The sequence below is a fragment of the Diceros bicornis genome, chromosome 17 (genome assembly GCF_020826845.1).
Source record: "Diceros bicornis minor isolate mBicDic1 chromosome 17, mDicBic1.mat.cur, whole genome shotgun sequence".
Lineage (NCBI taxonomy): Eukaryota > Metazoa > Chordata > Mammalia > Perissodactyla > Rhinocerotidae > Diceros > Diceros bicornis.
This window is the reverse complement of record NC_080756.1, coordinates 28031206-28047431: the sequence shown is the minus strand read 5'-3', so window position 1 is coordinate 28047431 and position 16226 is coordinate 28031206. Positions and strand designations below refer to the sequence as shown.

General features: G+C 37.2%; 1 protein-coding gene across 1 annotated transcript in view; it reads left to right on the top strand.

Annotated features, from left to right (window-relative positions):
- The first annotated feature begins 3790 nt into the window (after positions 1-3790).
- CNTN1 (contactin 1) overlaps positions 3791-16226 on the top strand; it is a 347630-nt gene continuing 335194 nt past the window's right edge. The window contains exon 1 of the mRNA XM_058558501.1: positions 3791-3867. The gene's annotated coding sequence lies outside the window, so the exon portion shown is untranslated. The remainder of the gene's footprint in view (positions 3868-16226) is intronic.

Here is a 16226-nt window from a genome sequence, read left to right as displayed (position 1 = left end):
CTCTTAATCTCCAAAATGATTGCAGTGGCTCTGGGTGAGTAGCAAGCTGCTGCTGTTGACAATATTTCCAGTATTTAGTATTTGAAAACTATCTTCTCAGCCTCTGTTTCCAGCCAAATGGTACTGAGAAAGACAGAGAGAGAGAGAGAGTGTGTGTATTCCTTTGCCTGCGTTCCCAGTTGGCCATGTAAAAGCTAGGTCAGTGGGCTGATGTGATCTTTGAGATGCTGCAGGCTGGGTTTAGCATGATTCTCTTCAAACTAGTGGGCAGAGCCTCTGTTGTCCTTCTGCTGTGTTAAGTTTAGCTTGAAATTTTGGTTGGAAAAGCCCCTTTTTCCTTACTCTCGTCTTTCTTTGCTATATCAGGCTGTGTTAGCAACTGTTCTCCTGGGAAGCTTCAAAGTGAGGAAATGGTGGGTGGAGTAGAGGAGAAAGAACAGGAATACATGCTGTGGAAAGCTGTACTGTTGCTGTAGTTTCCTTTCCTCTCACTGAGATTTAATCACTGGTTGGAGGAAATTGGAATGTTTCAAGAATGAGAGCCAAAGCAGGGTGCAGGAAGGAGGGGAAGGCAGGAGAATTCAATAATAGGGTCAAGGGAAGTTTAGCAATGTAATGCCCAAGAAGCCGTGCTATGGAACTCTGCGACTGATTAGGGAAATAGAGCCATCCAGGGAACAAGGAAATTTTCCTACTGTTTCTTTTGAAGATTTGCAAATAGGTTCTATACCAGGCTTTCAGATATGGAGGATTGAGACTAATGTTTCTGCAGTTCTCCTATTCCTCACTTTAAGGACAATATGTACCACAGGCAATCTGTCTAGCTGGCCATTCATTTCCATCAGTTTTCTTCACATCTCAACGCCAGCCACAATTACTCTGATCCCAATCTCGTGAAGCAGACCCCAAACTTACAAGCAAATTGAGTTGCAGCTACTGATTATGCCCTGCTTAATTTCTAGTTAAAGTGGCATGCTGTCACATATTTTTATAAATGCTGGAAGATGAGTACAATGTTGGGTCAGTCCTGAAAACTTCAAAAGGCTGGGTGGTTCAGGGAGGACAAGGGACAAGAACTCTGCTGGAAGAGATACCAGGAAAAGTTATTGTTCATTGTGATGGAAAAAATGAGGAATGAGTAGCCCTAAGGTCTGGGTTCTAGACTCAGCTTTGTGCCTAACTAGATACATGACCTTGGGCGAGTTATAACGTCTGATCCTTTCCTTCACAGTGTAGTGAGTGGAACTTAATGGTTTTTAAAGTTCTTCAAACTCTCACGTTTCATAACCCTATCAATAAGTATACATTGAATGACCCCAATATAGCAAGCATTATATACACAATTATTTTTTTTTATTACCTTTACTTTGAAAGGGGTACATTTCTCTGGCTACTTCAATTTCCTCAATTGAGAAATGGGGCTATCAGTGACTTTTCTGCTTACTTAAGAACAAAGAGGAGATTGTATCTGAAAGTGATTTGGAAAATGTAAAATGCTCTGCCACAGACACTTTTGATATATTCATGTACATAAGAATATATGTATTCCAGGAATGCAGGTTTTGCTCTGCAAGATAATAAGCAATAACCTGGAGACGGCCTGTTTTGTCTGAAAATATATGAGGTGCTTAATGACCAGATAAAAATTACAATTATCCTAATACTGTTCCCAAGTTGTGTGCGTGTGTATGTGTGTGCACACACACACCCAAACACACAAAGCTACAATTATATCAGTAAATACACAAAGTAACATTGTCTGTTAAGAATAAAGAGTATGCTCCATGAGAGCTTGCCTATCTCACTCATCACCATGTTTACAATAGTGATATTTACTGAAGGAATGAATGAAGGAATGAAAGAATGAAGATAGCAGAGATTTCTTTAGTATTCTCTTCACTTTCGGTTTCAACTTCTGTGCCAATTTCAATGCTCAGTTTGTTTCCTTGATACTCTGCCTTCTTCTCACTGCTTAAATCTAGAAGAGGGTCTGCTGGAGTTCATTGTGACTCAAAATAATCTATGCTCAGGGATCAAAAGATCTTGGTGTTGAAAATAAATACACATTCCCTACTACAACATTTTACTATCTTAATTGCTTCCTGAGTGCCTCTTTAACAAGTTCAACGCATTATTCTTGTTTAGTTCCCCAGCACCAACACAGGCTGTGGCACAGAACAAGAGCTCAGGAAATGCACCAAATCATGAATGATTTGTCAATTCTATGGAACAATTTGTGTGGGTGCCTGGGGTGGAGGTGCAAGATGAACGAGCATGTTATGTAGAAGCATGACCGATGGGTTTTTTGAAACTTGCCATTACATTTTTAGTTATTCCCATTCAGTGATAAGTGGTTTCCCAGCATGAGAGTCATATCTATTCTCTATAAGTTATCTCTGGGGTCCCTTCCCACTTCCAAATACATTAATTTGATTCTTCCAGTTTTATGAAGAGAATATTTCATGCAGAGTCTGGCCTAATAGTAATAACAGCCATAGCACTAAGCTAACAGCCTACACTCATTTAGCATTTAATAACAATGTCATCTTCTCTAACAGTTATCCAGTGACCCACGTCTATCATAAGCTCTTTGAAGACGGGAGCTGTGTCATGCTCAGCACTAGTTAAGATGGCTACTTAATTTAGGAGATGAAGAACTTGGCTATTTGCAAAAAGGAGGCAGCCTGAGAGGGAGGAGATTGTTTCCTTATATGGCACTAAAATAAGACACACCCTACCCCTTATGTTACTTGTGATCTTTCTATCGTTTTCCCCCATTTAAGAAGTCCCTTGAATTCCACAGCTTCCAGATTCCACTTGGACAAGTGGCAGAGATAGAAGACGGGCACAAAGTTGTTTTACCCTCGTCTCCCTTTACCTAAAAGGCAGACTTGGGATCACCTGGGTTTGGGTTGACTTATACATTCTCTGCAGCCTCAGAGTTTGAGCACAAAAGGAATGATGGACTAATATTACCAGAAAGGGAACAGATTTATTATCGGTTTGCCTGGTGATTATTATTTTAACACTTCTGTCACCAGATGAACTGCCCAAGGCAAGTCCCTGATGCAGTTTGGTCTTATTTCCTTCCTTTACTCTTTCTTGAGAGGTTATTATTGCAACGCTTTCCTATGTAAAATACTGTTCCTACAGGGGATATTTTGGAGTCTCTCTGCACTACAGAACAAGCATTTCTGCACACGAAAAACTGCCATGTTACAGTTAGGCAAGAATGGAAACTTGAAACAAATAAAACCCTTACATCTTTTTTTCCCCTTGTAATTTTTTTCACCTAAGTATATGCATATTTCTGTTTTGCTCCATTCTTAACCGAACGGCGTGCTTCTCTGTGGAGCCACTGCTCCTGATATTTTCGCCTGTCAAATCTCCCAGAGCAGATGGTCCCTTCAGGGAAGCTCTGGAAAGTGCTGGGTGTCTGGTTATGCCTGGCCCCTCCCTCCCTCTTGGGGTCTCAGATGACAAGTCATCAAACCAGTTTCCCTCCTCTTGGGGGTCCTTGACACAGTAGCAGCAGGGTTTGGTTTCAAAGACTGCAGAGACCCTTTGCAGTTCGGTTTAGCGGCTACCCCAGTCCACAGCAAACCATGGTCCTGGGTGAGAGTGACATCCCGCTCGTCCAATCAAAGACGCAGGTTTCTCTCCGGCCCCCGCCCCGCATTCCCCGTAGCTCCAATAACCGCTCTAAAAGGCCCGGCTTCTGCTGTCAAGTAGCTAGGGTGGGCTCGGCCGAGGCGAGGAGGGGCGCCCGGTGGGGAGATGCGCTCCCAGGTGTTTGCAGCGGAAGTGGGAAACCTGTAGGTTATGGTCCAGTTGTGCCGCGCCGAGGCGAGCAGGAGCAGGGAACAGGTAGGAGGCAGGACTTTTCCTTCTTTGCCGATAGAATAAAGAATGCGTATTTTCAGGCTACTGTTGCCTCTCTTCCCCTTCCCCCAGCCCTGCCTCGCCCTCGTCACCCCCAAATCTCCTGTGGTCGCCGCAGCTCTCGTTGTGAAGTACGGCAGGAAGGATGGGGTGGAGGTTGTCTGGGTGCTGGGAAGCAGGCGTGCGGGATGCGGGAGCCAGGGGTGACGAGTGGGGCAGGGCTGCAGTGCCCTGGCAGAGGGGACCGAGCCCCTCGCTGTATCTTGTCAACTTTCCTCTCGGAGGCTTCAGCCGCCCCCGCCGGTGACTCGGCCGAGGGATGCCATGTCGACCCGGCAGGGAGGGTCTGGGGGAGCAGACGTGTCAGCAACCGGGGAGCCGCAGGTCTTCCTACGTCGGGAAGAGCTGCTCCTCCCCACGCCTGTCCGCACCTCCTCATTTTCCCTCTCCTACCTGGCGTCTAGACTCGAGCACATCCCTGAGAAAACTGGGAATGATCGCGCTGAGGCGAGGAAGGCACTTGTTTGTTCCCTGGCCCCTGGGTTAAGAACTGGCTCCCTTCGGGAGTTGAGGGTGGGGAAAAAGCCTGCAACTCGGTGGAAGGGCATTTTCCAATTAATTACGTCTCTGTGGAGAAGACGCGGGCCCTTCTCGCCTATCTGCGGCAGACTGAGGAGGGGAGAGACAGCGAAGGTTTCTCCTCTTCCCTCCTAACCTGGGGCTGTCTATTGGAAATCACCTTCTCTCCTAGTTCCTAAAAGGTGGGTTTATCCTCGGGGGATTCCCAGAGAGTCAAGCAATTGTGCCCGGATGGACTCTCAGCGGCTGCAAGGCAGCCTCTCTGGGTGACCGCTTCTGGGTAGTAGGTGTTGGCCCAGTGCCGGTTCCTGCCGGAGTCAGATTGCTGGAAACAGCAGGCAGAATTGCAGAGAGATTAGATGCTGCATCTCTCTCGGGGACTGATGACACCCTGCTTTGAAAATGACTGAAAAATTGGGGTGATGGGAAAGAGAGAGAGGGGAGACCTGCAACCTTTTCTCATTTATTCGTGCCAAATCCAGCATGGGCATTTGTAGGCGTGCTCGCGTGTGCACATCTCCAAGGTGGAGCTATATATAGCTTCTGCACACCCAGCCCTGTTTGCCTGCTCTGAACAGGCTGCCTTGGCCTTCTGAAGCAATCTGGAAGCACTGAGTGGGAGGGACAAAAGGGAATCAAATTCCCCATTGGGTGAAAAGCCAGAAAAGATGAACTCAGACTGAGGAAACCCTGCATGAAATAATGTTTCTGTAATGCACATGAAGATCAATATTTCTAAATATTCTTTTGAATACATTCTTAGAGTGGTCTTTGATCATCCATTTCCCTGCATTTTTCAGCTTCACAGTGTACAGATGAACCTTAGCAGCCTGAAATATAACACACATATCAAATAAATACAAATCGTATCTGAGATATTTTATTAAACTCGTCAGAGCATAATGGTTTGTTTATGCCTGTATCTTGGTTGTTTGGCAGTAGATTTATTTGGGTGGTAAATTAGCCAGCAGCATTTGGGGATCTGGCAGAAAAGGATCCACCCACTTTACAGGATGTAGAACTAAGAGACCTTTAGAACTTTTAAGGGTAATGTTGATATATTTCTTTGTAAAAATTTTACTGGGGACCTGGTATTTAAACGTGTGCTGCTGTTTCATATCATATCTGTTTGCACTAGTGGACTTTCTTTCATGGATGTATGTGCATTTATTTTTTCCACTGCCTGGAATTATTTAATCCTAATGATAACTTTTCCATTTTCTTAGATGAGAAAACTAAGATTTAGAGGACACAAGTAATTTGCTTAAAGTTTTCCAAAAATGCGCTATTTTGACCCTAATATTCCAACAACCTACTGTGAATTATATTGCATAGCAGTTTCCCCTCTAATAGAACACTTTAGCTTCCCATAGTTTTTGGTCCTGGTGACAAAATTTGGTCAACATCGATACCAGTAACTATATAGGCCAAGGTTATTCAGTTATTCAGATGCTCCATCTTATTTTGTTCCTTACTCCTTATTTGTATGTCTGATTTGTCTTCTAAGTAGACAGGAAATACTTTGCAGAAAAAGACTATGACCTATACTTTTGTGTACCCAACTCCACTGAATACAGTCGTTCTAAGTAAGCTCAAAGATTCTTACTGAGAGAGCATCATCATAAGGAACTGTTTGGATGGATGCAGCAATGGCTTGGGGGTAATCTGTTTACTGATAGAAGGCTATGTGTTGGGAACTATTTTTGGAAACTTCCTTTGGCTCTATTATCCTCTCCATGAGGAGTGATAGATGACATGAGATATCCCTCTACATATCCTTCCACTGAATGATCCAATTTTCCAATAGAGGTTATGACTATGTACAGATTTTTCTATACATTCTCTCATAACTTGTGTCCCTTGAGACCAACTAGAGACCAAGTTGAAAGATAGACAATTCATATTTCTCTTTGAATTGGCAAAACATGCCATGTAATTGCCTTATTAAAGAAAACATCGACAATGTCCATCCATTTCCATTTCCCATTCGTATCCATGTCTACACGTAAATTGGCCATGGCCTGTGTCGTATCACAGAACCTAGCCTCTCTAGGTCATCTGTAAGCTCTTCTTCTTCGAGTCCAATGTTTGTTTCCTTTTTATTGGTGTATTGCTCATTTTTCTTCCCTTCTGATCTGCCATTTTCCATACTGTCCTTCTCCTCCTTGAAATTTTACTTTTTGATACCACAATGATCTGTCATAATTTTTCTCTTACTTTTTCTAACCCTCTGTTCTTTGTGTCCCTCTCATCTCCTCTACCTGCTTCTACCTTTCAAATGAGTCCCCTCAATTGATGACAATTTATTTTACTGGAAATAAAATTCTCCTTCTGCATTTCCATTCCTAATCTCTTCTCCATTAGCCATTCCAAAATACTCTCCTAGTGGATAAAAGCACAGGCTTCTGGGGGCCGGCCCCGTGGCGCAAGCGGTTAAGTGTGCGTGCTCCGCTGTGGGGGGCCCAGGTTTGCTGATTCGGATCCCCGGCACGAACCAACGCGCCGCTTGGCAAGCCACACTGTGGCAGTGTCCCATATAAAGTGGAGGAAGATGGGCATGGCTGTTAGCCCAGGGCCAGTCTTCCTCAGCAAAAAAAAAAAAAAAAAAGAGGAGGATTGGCAGATGTTAGCACAGGGCTGATCTTCCTTACACACACACACAAAAAAAGCACAGGCTTTGGAAGGAAGCCTATGTGTGTAAATATTTATATATTGTTGTACAGATAAGTGAACGCAGTAAGTCGATTGGGGATTCTAATAGCACTTACCTCAGAGTTTTTTGTGCGATTTTTTCTTTGAGTATTAAATGAGATAATTGATATAACATTTAAAATAGGGCTTAGCCCATAGTAATTACTCATAAATAATAGCTATTAGGAGTAGAAGTACTCTTTACGGTAATGATAATTTACATAGTGAGAACCATTTTTTGCTTTTCCCCCATCAATAGGCATCACCCTTAAACTGGGTTTTAGCAAAGGATACTACAATTTTCCAGACTTTCTGTGTTGTGATTAGTGGTTTTTTAGACTTCCTTTCCTCTACCTCCAAATGCCCACCAACTATTCAGTAACTAATTTATGCATTTTTATTCTCAACTCTAATTTGCATCTTTCTCTGTTTTCCCCAATACTAGTTTCATCTGTCATTGCATGCCTGGATTAGTGCAGTAGGCAATTTATCAAATCTCCCAGTGTATATGTCTCTCTGCTTTAATCTAAGATGCCACATATTATTATTGGTATAATGTATTTTTAATTTTCATGATTGGTTCTACTCTGCTTTGAAACTTTCACGGTGCTTTACTTCATGTCTTGAAGAGCACTGACTTTGGAGTGAGAACACTTGGCTTCAATTCCTGAGAATAGGACTTACCAGTTGTGTGACCTTGAAAATATAGGAGGAGGAGGACGGGGCATTACTTCATTATGGTTATATGAGTGACTTACTGAGTAAAATTGCATTCAAAGTATATCCATTTAATATTACTTTTAAAATAACATTTTTATGATTATAAGGAAAATACAGGATCATTCAGGAAAAATTGGAAATAAAAGAAAATTTACCATACAGAGAGATCCACTCTCAACTTTCCAGTTTTATTTCCATTTTAAATTTACAGATTTGGAATTAGAGTGAATATTCATTTCTGTATTTAGCTTTTTTCCTACTTAACATACCATAAGCATTCATTTATTTCATTTAATATTCTTACTAATGATTTTTTATGGCTGCCAAATATTCTTTTATATAGAGCCTGTAGATTGTTTCTGGTTTTTCACACTTATGGAAATGAGCATAAGTATTCATTAATCTTTGCATTTCTGCCCATTTCCTTACAATAACTTCTTAGATGTTACCTGGTCAAACATATAAGTATTTCCAGACTCCTAATGCTTATTGCCAAATTGCCCCAGCAAAAAGTTTATACACAAATTGATACTCAGTATAAACCAATTTGGCAATGTTCTCATTAACCATTGGTATTGTGGTTAAAAACATTGTGACTATTTCGCTAGTAGAAATTCTGTATCTAGTTATTCTTTTAGGTTGTGTTTCTATGATTTTGGATGAGTTCGAGAAATGTTTTCATGTTCATTGGCTCTTTGTATTTCTTAATTTGTGTATTTTATTTGACTATTTCTTTATTGAGATACTCATGTTTTCTTCATTTAATAAAAAATCTGTTGAATACTGTGAAAATTTTCCTCACTTTGTTTTTTGCTGTTTATTTTTTATGTTTTTATTTTTAATTTTTTGTTTATTGCAGTAACATTGGTTTATAACATTGTATAAATTTCAGGTGTACGTCATTATACTTCTATTTCTGCATAGATTACATCATGTTCACCACCCAAATACTAATTACAACCCATCACCACACACATGTGCCTTAGACATACAGAGATTTGTAACTTTGCTGTAGTTTAACCTATAAATCTATTTGCGGTAGTATCTCTCATTGCTTTAACACTCAGAAAACTCTACTATGTGACAAAAAATTAAATATAAAAACACACATTTGAGGTGCTACTGTGGAACTCCTTCTTTGAAGTGGGATTTGGCTTATGTATATCATGTATATATCACTGTGTGAAATGGCTCCTGGGGACATATAAAATATCCTCTCAGTCTATTAAGATCCCATTATTATTTATGTGGCTCTCCCATGAAGTGAATAGTACCTTAATTCTTTCTGAGCTACTATTGTCCATTTCAAAAGTGCCGCAGGGCAAAACACACTCTAGGAGATATTAATGACCAGGTTACTCAGCCAGAGCAGGGCACATTGTTTGCACAATTATCTGAATGACTCAGGCACTAAATCTGCTTTTGCCAGGATTATCCAGATGGTCCTTAATTCACTGAATAATTGCTCACCCCTCTACTTGATTCTGATGATGTAGACCTGACTGTGTCATCGCTTTTCCTGCACTGTTTTATTCGTTGCCACTCTTTAAATGCTTATTGTTGGCCACGTTAGTTTCTTTTATGAGATGCGCTTTCCCTGGTCCTTAAGAGCGCATGGGTTAAAGTTATGCAGAAGCCCAGCTCCGCCAGTGATAAACTGTGTGATTTGTAGCAAGTTACTTAATCTTTTTAAGTCTTTGTTTCTTATGTGGGAAATGAGGATATTTGGAGTTCAGAGTCCCTACTTCTGTCCCACTCTCTTTTAGTCTTCTTTTTCTCAAGCACATTCTTCACCACATAACCAAAATTATCCTTCTAAAACCAATCTCATCAGGGATCTCCTCTGCTAAATATCTTTTGATAAAGCCATTTTTTTTTCTGTCTATAACAATGTCCGGAGTCCTTTGCATTGCACCTAAAGTCCTTTATTAAATGATCCCTTTTTACATCTCTAAATTCATTTTCTCATCATACCAGTCTCTTTCATCTCCATTCTCTCACAAAGCCAATCACACAGAACTGTTTGTATTTCCCCTAATGTGTCATGTTTTTCCTCTCTTTCCCCAAACTCCACTCCCCCTCCATACTCTCTTCTCTGCCAGAAATGGCCTATCTCCTTGTCTGCCCTGTAACTGATCTGCCTAAACTCTTCAAGGCTCAGGTCAGCAGTCACCTTCTCTACGAGGACTTCCCTGAACTTCCAGGCTGAGATTGGAGCCCTTATTCAGTGCTTCCATAAGAAAATGTGGATACTTCAACAATAGCACTTACTACACTGTATTGTAACTGATTGTTTGCTTGTCTGTTACCCCCACTGTAAGCCCTTGAGGGTAGAAACCATGCGTTATTTCTTTTTGTGTTCAGTGAAAGCCCTGACATATAGTTGATACTCAGTAAATGTTTTCTGAGAAAACGAATAAAAGGAGGTTAACACTAAACTCATTTTTAATATTTCAACAAATTAAGGGTTTATATCTCTACCTTGGAAACCAACAAATAAACTCTATGCCAATCTTCACAATTTTTCAAGAATTAACTTTCGGGTTTTGTTGAATTAAACAACAAGATAGATATAAGAGAGGCCTTTAACAACCAATTTTATAATGAAAACCATGCCTAGGACGTTGAGTAATTCCCAAATGCTAAATCAACAGGTAACTCTCTTTCAAGTAATTCTACATTTTAGAAGGAAGAGGAAATGTATAGTTACATGGGTAGAGTAGATGTATAAATTTAGCTGTGTTGAAACTAAATATTGGCAAAATTAATCCCCCTTTTCTTCATTTAATAAAAGGTCTTCCATTGGTGTGATCTTTGGAAGTTTACAAAGCAGGGTTACATGCATAACCTTGTTTGATCCTTTGCAACAATTCTGAAAGTTAGATTGAAAGGCGTGATTATCCACACTTGCAGAGAAAGAAACAAGATCAGAGAAATAAGTAACTTGCCTAAGATCATGTTAGTGGCAAATTTGGGCAAGAAGTAAGATAATCTTACTCATAGTTGCATGTTTAGTGTGTTATGCTTAGCCAAACCATCTCATTGAGGGATGCTGGCCACCATTGGTCCAGGTCAAGGACATTGGTCTTAATATTAATAATCCACTGAGAATCCCGAACAATCTAGTAAAAATTCACTGCACTAATACCTATGTATAGTTTTCACTTTGGTTTTTAATAGTCTGAGAAGAAAACCACTAACAGCAATTTTTGTTTTAAACATACCTTAAATTCTTGTATTTATTTATCATTTAGACTATATATATTATATATATATACACATATACCCACACTCATATTACACTTATACTTTTTTTTACTTTAGAGTGTATTTCTTTTTATTTTTGGCCACAAGTACAACACCCCTTCCCTTACCTTTTTTTTCACTAAAATTATTAAAATACTTTTTCTAGATATTCTTAATTAAGTACACAAGATCTAACTTTTCAACTTAGCTTAGCTTATATTCTATACAATCTTGGAGAATGAGATGAGTCAAATATGCTTTTCAGAAACAGTGCAAGTGTTGAAAAAGAAATAGGTGAGAAATAGATGGATACTTACCTAGAGCACTGATGTAGGCTAGTTTGAAAATTAAAAATACTGAGGTATAAGACTGATTTTTCTCGTGCCAACAATGTTTTTTCTATAATCCCACTTCAATTATTAACAACAACCACTTATTGAGTGCTCACTCTGTGCTGGGCATTATTTTGAATGTGTTGCATCTGATATCTCATAAGTTAACCAAACCGAGTGAAGTGGATTTTATTTATTATTTTTGCCATTTTACAGATGAGAAAAATTAGAGATATTAAAAAGCTAATGATTAGAGAAGCTGGAATTCACAAGCAGGTTATCTAACTCCTAAGCCTAAGTTATTAATCACTGTGTTATTCTGCCTCTCCATGATATCTGGTTTTAGTATTTTGTTAGTGGCAATTTAAATTATCTCCATTGCAGGTAACCAGTATCTATCCCTAGACCATATGTTTTGTTTATGGATCTCTCATAAACAAAATGGTCTTGCCCTACAATGATTTACATGCAGCAGTTTCCCAAACATGAATTAAGCAATAACAATGTGCTATTTAAAAATTCATTATTTTCACTTTGAACTAAGCATCAGAAGTTTTTATGCCTTTCTGCTCTAATTTTACTTCCTGACATCACAAATCATAAACAGTAATTCTATGCTAAGACATCTAATCTGATAGTATTTAATTGTCATGGTTACTGAAAGTACAGATTTGCTATCTGTAACAGGCAAGATTGCCTGCTAAGATATTATAAACAATATTTATAATATTCTAGTTTGAGACTCAACTTGTATAACATGGCAATATTTTATATCAGATAAAAATTCCCATCGCATATATTAAATGCAATATATTTTAATTACAAATCTTTTGAAATACCTACTGGCTTGATTTACTGTATTTTTCTTTTGGTTTTCATATATATTTTAGAGATTATAGCAACTCTTTTGGTACTAGAAAATTAACCTAGTTTTTCCCAAAATTTATTTTCAAATTTTGGTTAATGCACAAGTTGAGTGGTGATGAAACTAAGACATCTGCTTTCAATAAATTGTTGTATTGCTTTTCTTAAAAAACCTTTTTAACTAAAGAATAACAGAAGTACAGAAAAGGGTCATCTCAGTGAATTATAAAAAAATATTTGTACCCATAAAATCAACACACAGTTCAGGATAAAGAACCTTGTCAGCACCCCAAGAGCCCCTCTTCCAGCCCCTCCCAATCACTAAGACCTTGCTCTTCCCCAAAGGTAACCACTATTCTGACTTCCAGACCATAGAATAGTTTTGCCTGTTTTTGAAATTTATATAAACAAAATAATACAGTACGCATGTGTTTGCATCAGCTTTCTTTTGCTCAACCTTTTTGGTTCAATATATCCGTGTTTTTGCATGTAACAATAGTTCATTTGTGTTGCTCGATGGAAATCTATTCTATGAATACTCCAAAATATATGTATCTGTTCTACTTGTTGGACCTCTGGGTTATTTCCAGTTTTGTGTTATTACTAATAGTTCTCCTATGAGCATTCATTATTGTACATGTCTTTTGTAGCAAATGTATGTGTATGCATTTTTATTAAGATACACCTAAGATCAAAATTGCCGAGCCATAGGCTAATGCTTAGCAGACTTGCTAGCTTTTCCCAAGTGGTTGAACCAATTTCAAATCCAACCTGTGGTGTATGAGATTTCAAGTTGCTCCTTAACTTTGCCAACACTTGGTATTAATACTTTTTAACTTAAACTATTTTAGTAGGTGGGAATGTGTGGAGATGGATATCTAATTATGGTTTTATGGTTTTAATTTGCATTTTCTTCATTAATAAGTTAAACAACTTTATATATGTGTTTTGGCCATTTGAATATTGTTTTGAAGTGCCATTCAAAAGTTTTGTCCATTTTACTATTAAGTTGTCTGTCTTTTCCTTAGTGACTCCTAGGCGGTTCCTTACATGTTCTGAATTTGAGCCCTTAGAAAATATTTGCGAATATTTTCTCCCACTCTATGATTTGCTTACCACTCTCATAATGTTATCTTTTATAAATAGATATTCTCAGCTTTAATGTAGTCATAGTATTTTTTGTGTCTTGTTTAATAAATCTTTATTACACTTCATGGAGATATTTTTCTGTATTTTGTTTTAGACACTATATTGTTTTACATTTTATCTGGAATTGATTTTTGTGCATGATTTGAGTTTTGTTTTCTTACTGATATGGATATAAAATTGATCCAGAGACATCTATTGAAAAGACTATCCTTTCCCCACTGTTTGGCAATGCTACCTTTGTCATAAATCAGAATCATCTATGGGCAGATCTGTTTTTGGATTTTCTATTCTGTTTCACTGGTTCATTTGTCTATCCTTGTGCCCACACTCACAGTCTTAATTACTGTAGATTTAAAATATGTCTTAATGTTTGCTAGAGTACGTCCTGCAGCTTGATTATTCTTTAAGTTCGTCTTGACTATTATTGACTCTTTCTCTTGCTATATAAGTTTCAAAGTCAGCTTGTTAATTTCTACAAAATCCTTGCTAGCATTTGATTAGGATGATGTTGAATCTACAAATCAATTTGAGGACAATTGACATTTAAAAAATTAAGTCTTTCAATTTGTGATCATGGCCTATATATCATTTTCTTTAGATCTTTTAAAATTTCCCTAAATGATGTTTAAAGGTTTCAGTGTCAAAACCTTGCCCATCTTTTGTTAGATTTACTCCTAGGTGTTTGATTTTTTTCTGGTATTGTAAGCACTGTAATTTCTAAATTTTAGTTTCTCTTTGTTGATAGTAAAAGGAAGTATAATTTATTTTTTATGTTGACCTTTTATAAACTTATAAAACTCACTTATCAATATTAATAATTCTGTTGATTCTTTTTAATTTTCTAGATAATCAATTATATCATTTGAGAATAATGAGTTTATTTCTTTTTATCCATTCTTTGTAACTTATTAAAATCTTGCCTTATTATGCTGACTAATATCTCTAGTGCAATGTTGAGTAGAAGCGGTGATAACTGACGTCTTTGTCTCATTCTTGATCTCATGAGAAAATTTCTCAAAATTTCATCATTAAGTGTTAGATTTTTTCATAGATAACCTTTATCAGATTAAGGAAGTTCCCTCCTATATCTGTTTGTTAAGATTTAAAATTTTTTTAATAATTTTAAATTTATTCAGATGACTATATGAGTTTTCTCGTATGTTAGGTTCATGCAATGAATTATATTGATTGATTTTCAAATGGTAAACCAGAATTCCTGAAATAAATTTAACTTGCTCATGATGTATTTATTACCCCTTGTGTGTATTTCTGGATTAGAGTTGATAATGTTTCATTTAGGATTTTTTCATCTATGTTTTTCAATTTTTGAAATATTATTTGGTCACATTTTGGTGTCAAGTTTATGTTGAGTGGACTAATGAAATGAGTTGGAATATATTTCCTTTTTATTTTGGTAAGAGTCTGTGGATGATACATGTTAATTTCTTTGTTAAATATTTTGTAGAATCCACTGGTGAAGCCATTTGGCCCTAGAATTTTTTTTGTGGCACAATTTTAAATTAAAAATTCAATTACTTTGTGAGTTATGATACTTATATTTTCTAATTATTATTTAATCTTTTTTGGTGAGTTGTATTTTTCTAGGAGTTTGTCCATCTAAATTTTCAAATATATTGGACATAGTTTTTCAAAATAATCTCATACTATCTTTTTAATAGCTATACAATTTTTAATGATGACTTCCTTTCATTTATTTAAATCTACCCACAGAGCTGACTATTCTTGACATTTTGCAAATATTTTTAAAAGATTTTTATGTATAGAATATAGTTTTAAATATAATGTTATTACTATGATCAAAATTACATCATATTATATGTAATGTTCTGTCACTTTTTTTTATCTTGGTCAATTTTTATTTCCACACATTATAGTGTTAACACGTTCTTTTTTAGCATTTGCATAGTATCCATTTGTGTGGAACATAATTTATATTTCATCATTGCATCTTTGAGTTATTTCCAGTGTCTTTTTAAAAAGAATGCCACAAGAATATTATTCTACATGCACTTTTGTAGATTCCTGGAAATATTTCTCTAAGATACATTTCTAGAGTGAAATTGCTAGCAAAGAGGTATATCTTTTATAGATTATTTCCAAATTGTCCTTCAAAAAGATTGTAGTAATATATAATCCTAGTAACGTGTAAGAATGTTTGCTTTTGCATATCCTCCCCAGTACTGAGTATTATCAATCTTTCAAATGTTTTTGGAGGATTTTGTCTTTCCAAATCAAACTATTACTAGAGAAATAATATAAATTAAGCAAAACTGTGCACTGAAGACATCATAAAACATAAAATTGGGTATTTCCCTACAGATTGTTTTGTTATTTTATATATAAAAATGTTTCAATTATTATTGGAATTGTACAACATTTCAGTTAAAATGGATCCTAAGTTGTTTTTATAAAATTCAAGTGCTAAAAAACTTCCCTGCTGTCGTTGTTTGTTGCTTTAATGTCATAGACTTTGAATATAATATATGACTATGTTTGCTTGTGCGGGAAAGAGTATAATACTAACAGCTTCAATAGACATTGATTTAAATCTACATTCCGACACTTAGTAGATATATATTCTTGGGAAATCTATTCAACTACTGTAACTCTGAGTGGCTTCATTTTCTAAAGTGGGGAAATAGGTATGAAAGTAAGTTTGCTGTATTGTCTGTCATCTGATAGTTTTCTAGGTTTGATTTAGGTGATTAGGCTAGTTAGGCAGGTGTCTCTTCTCTCTCACTT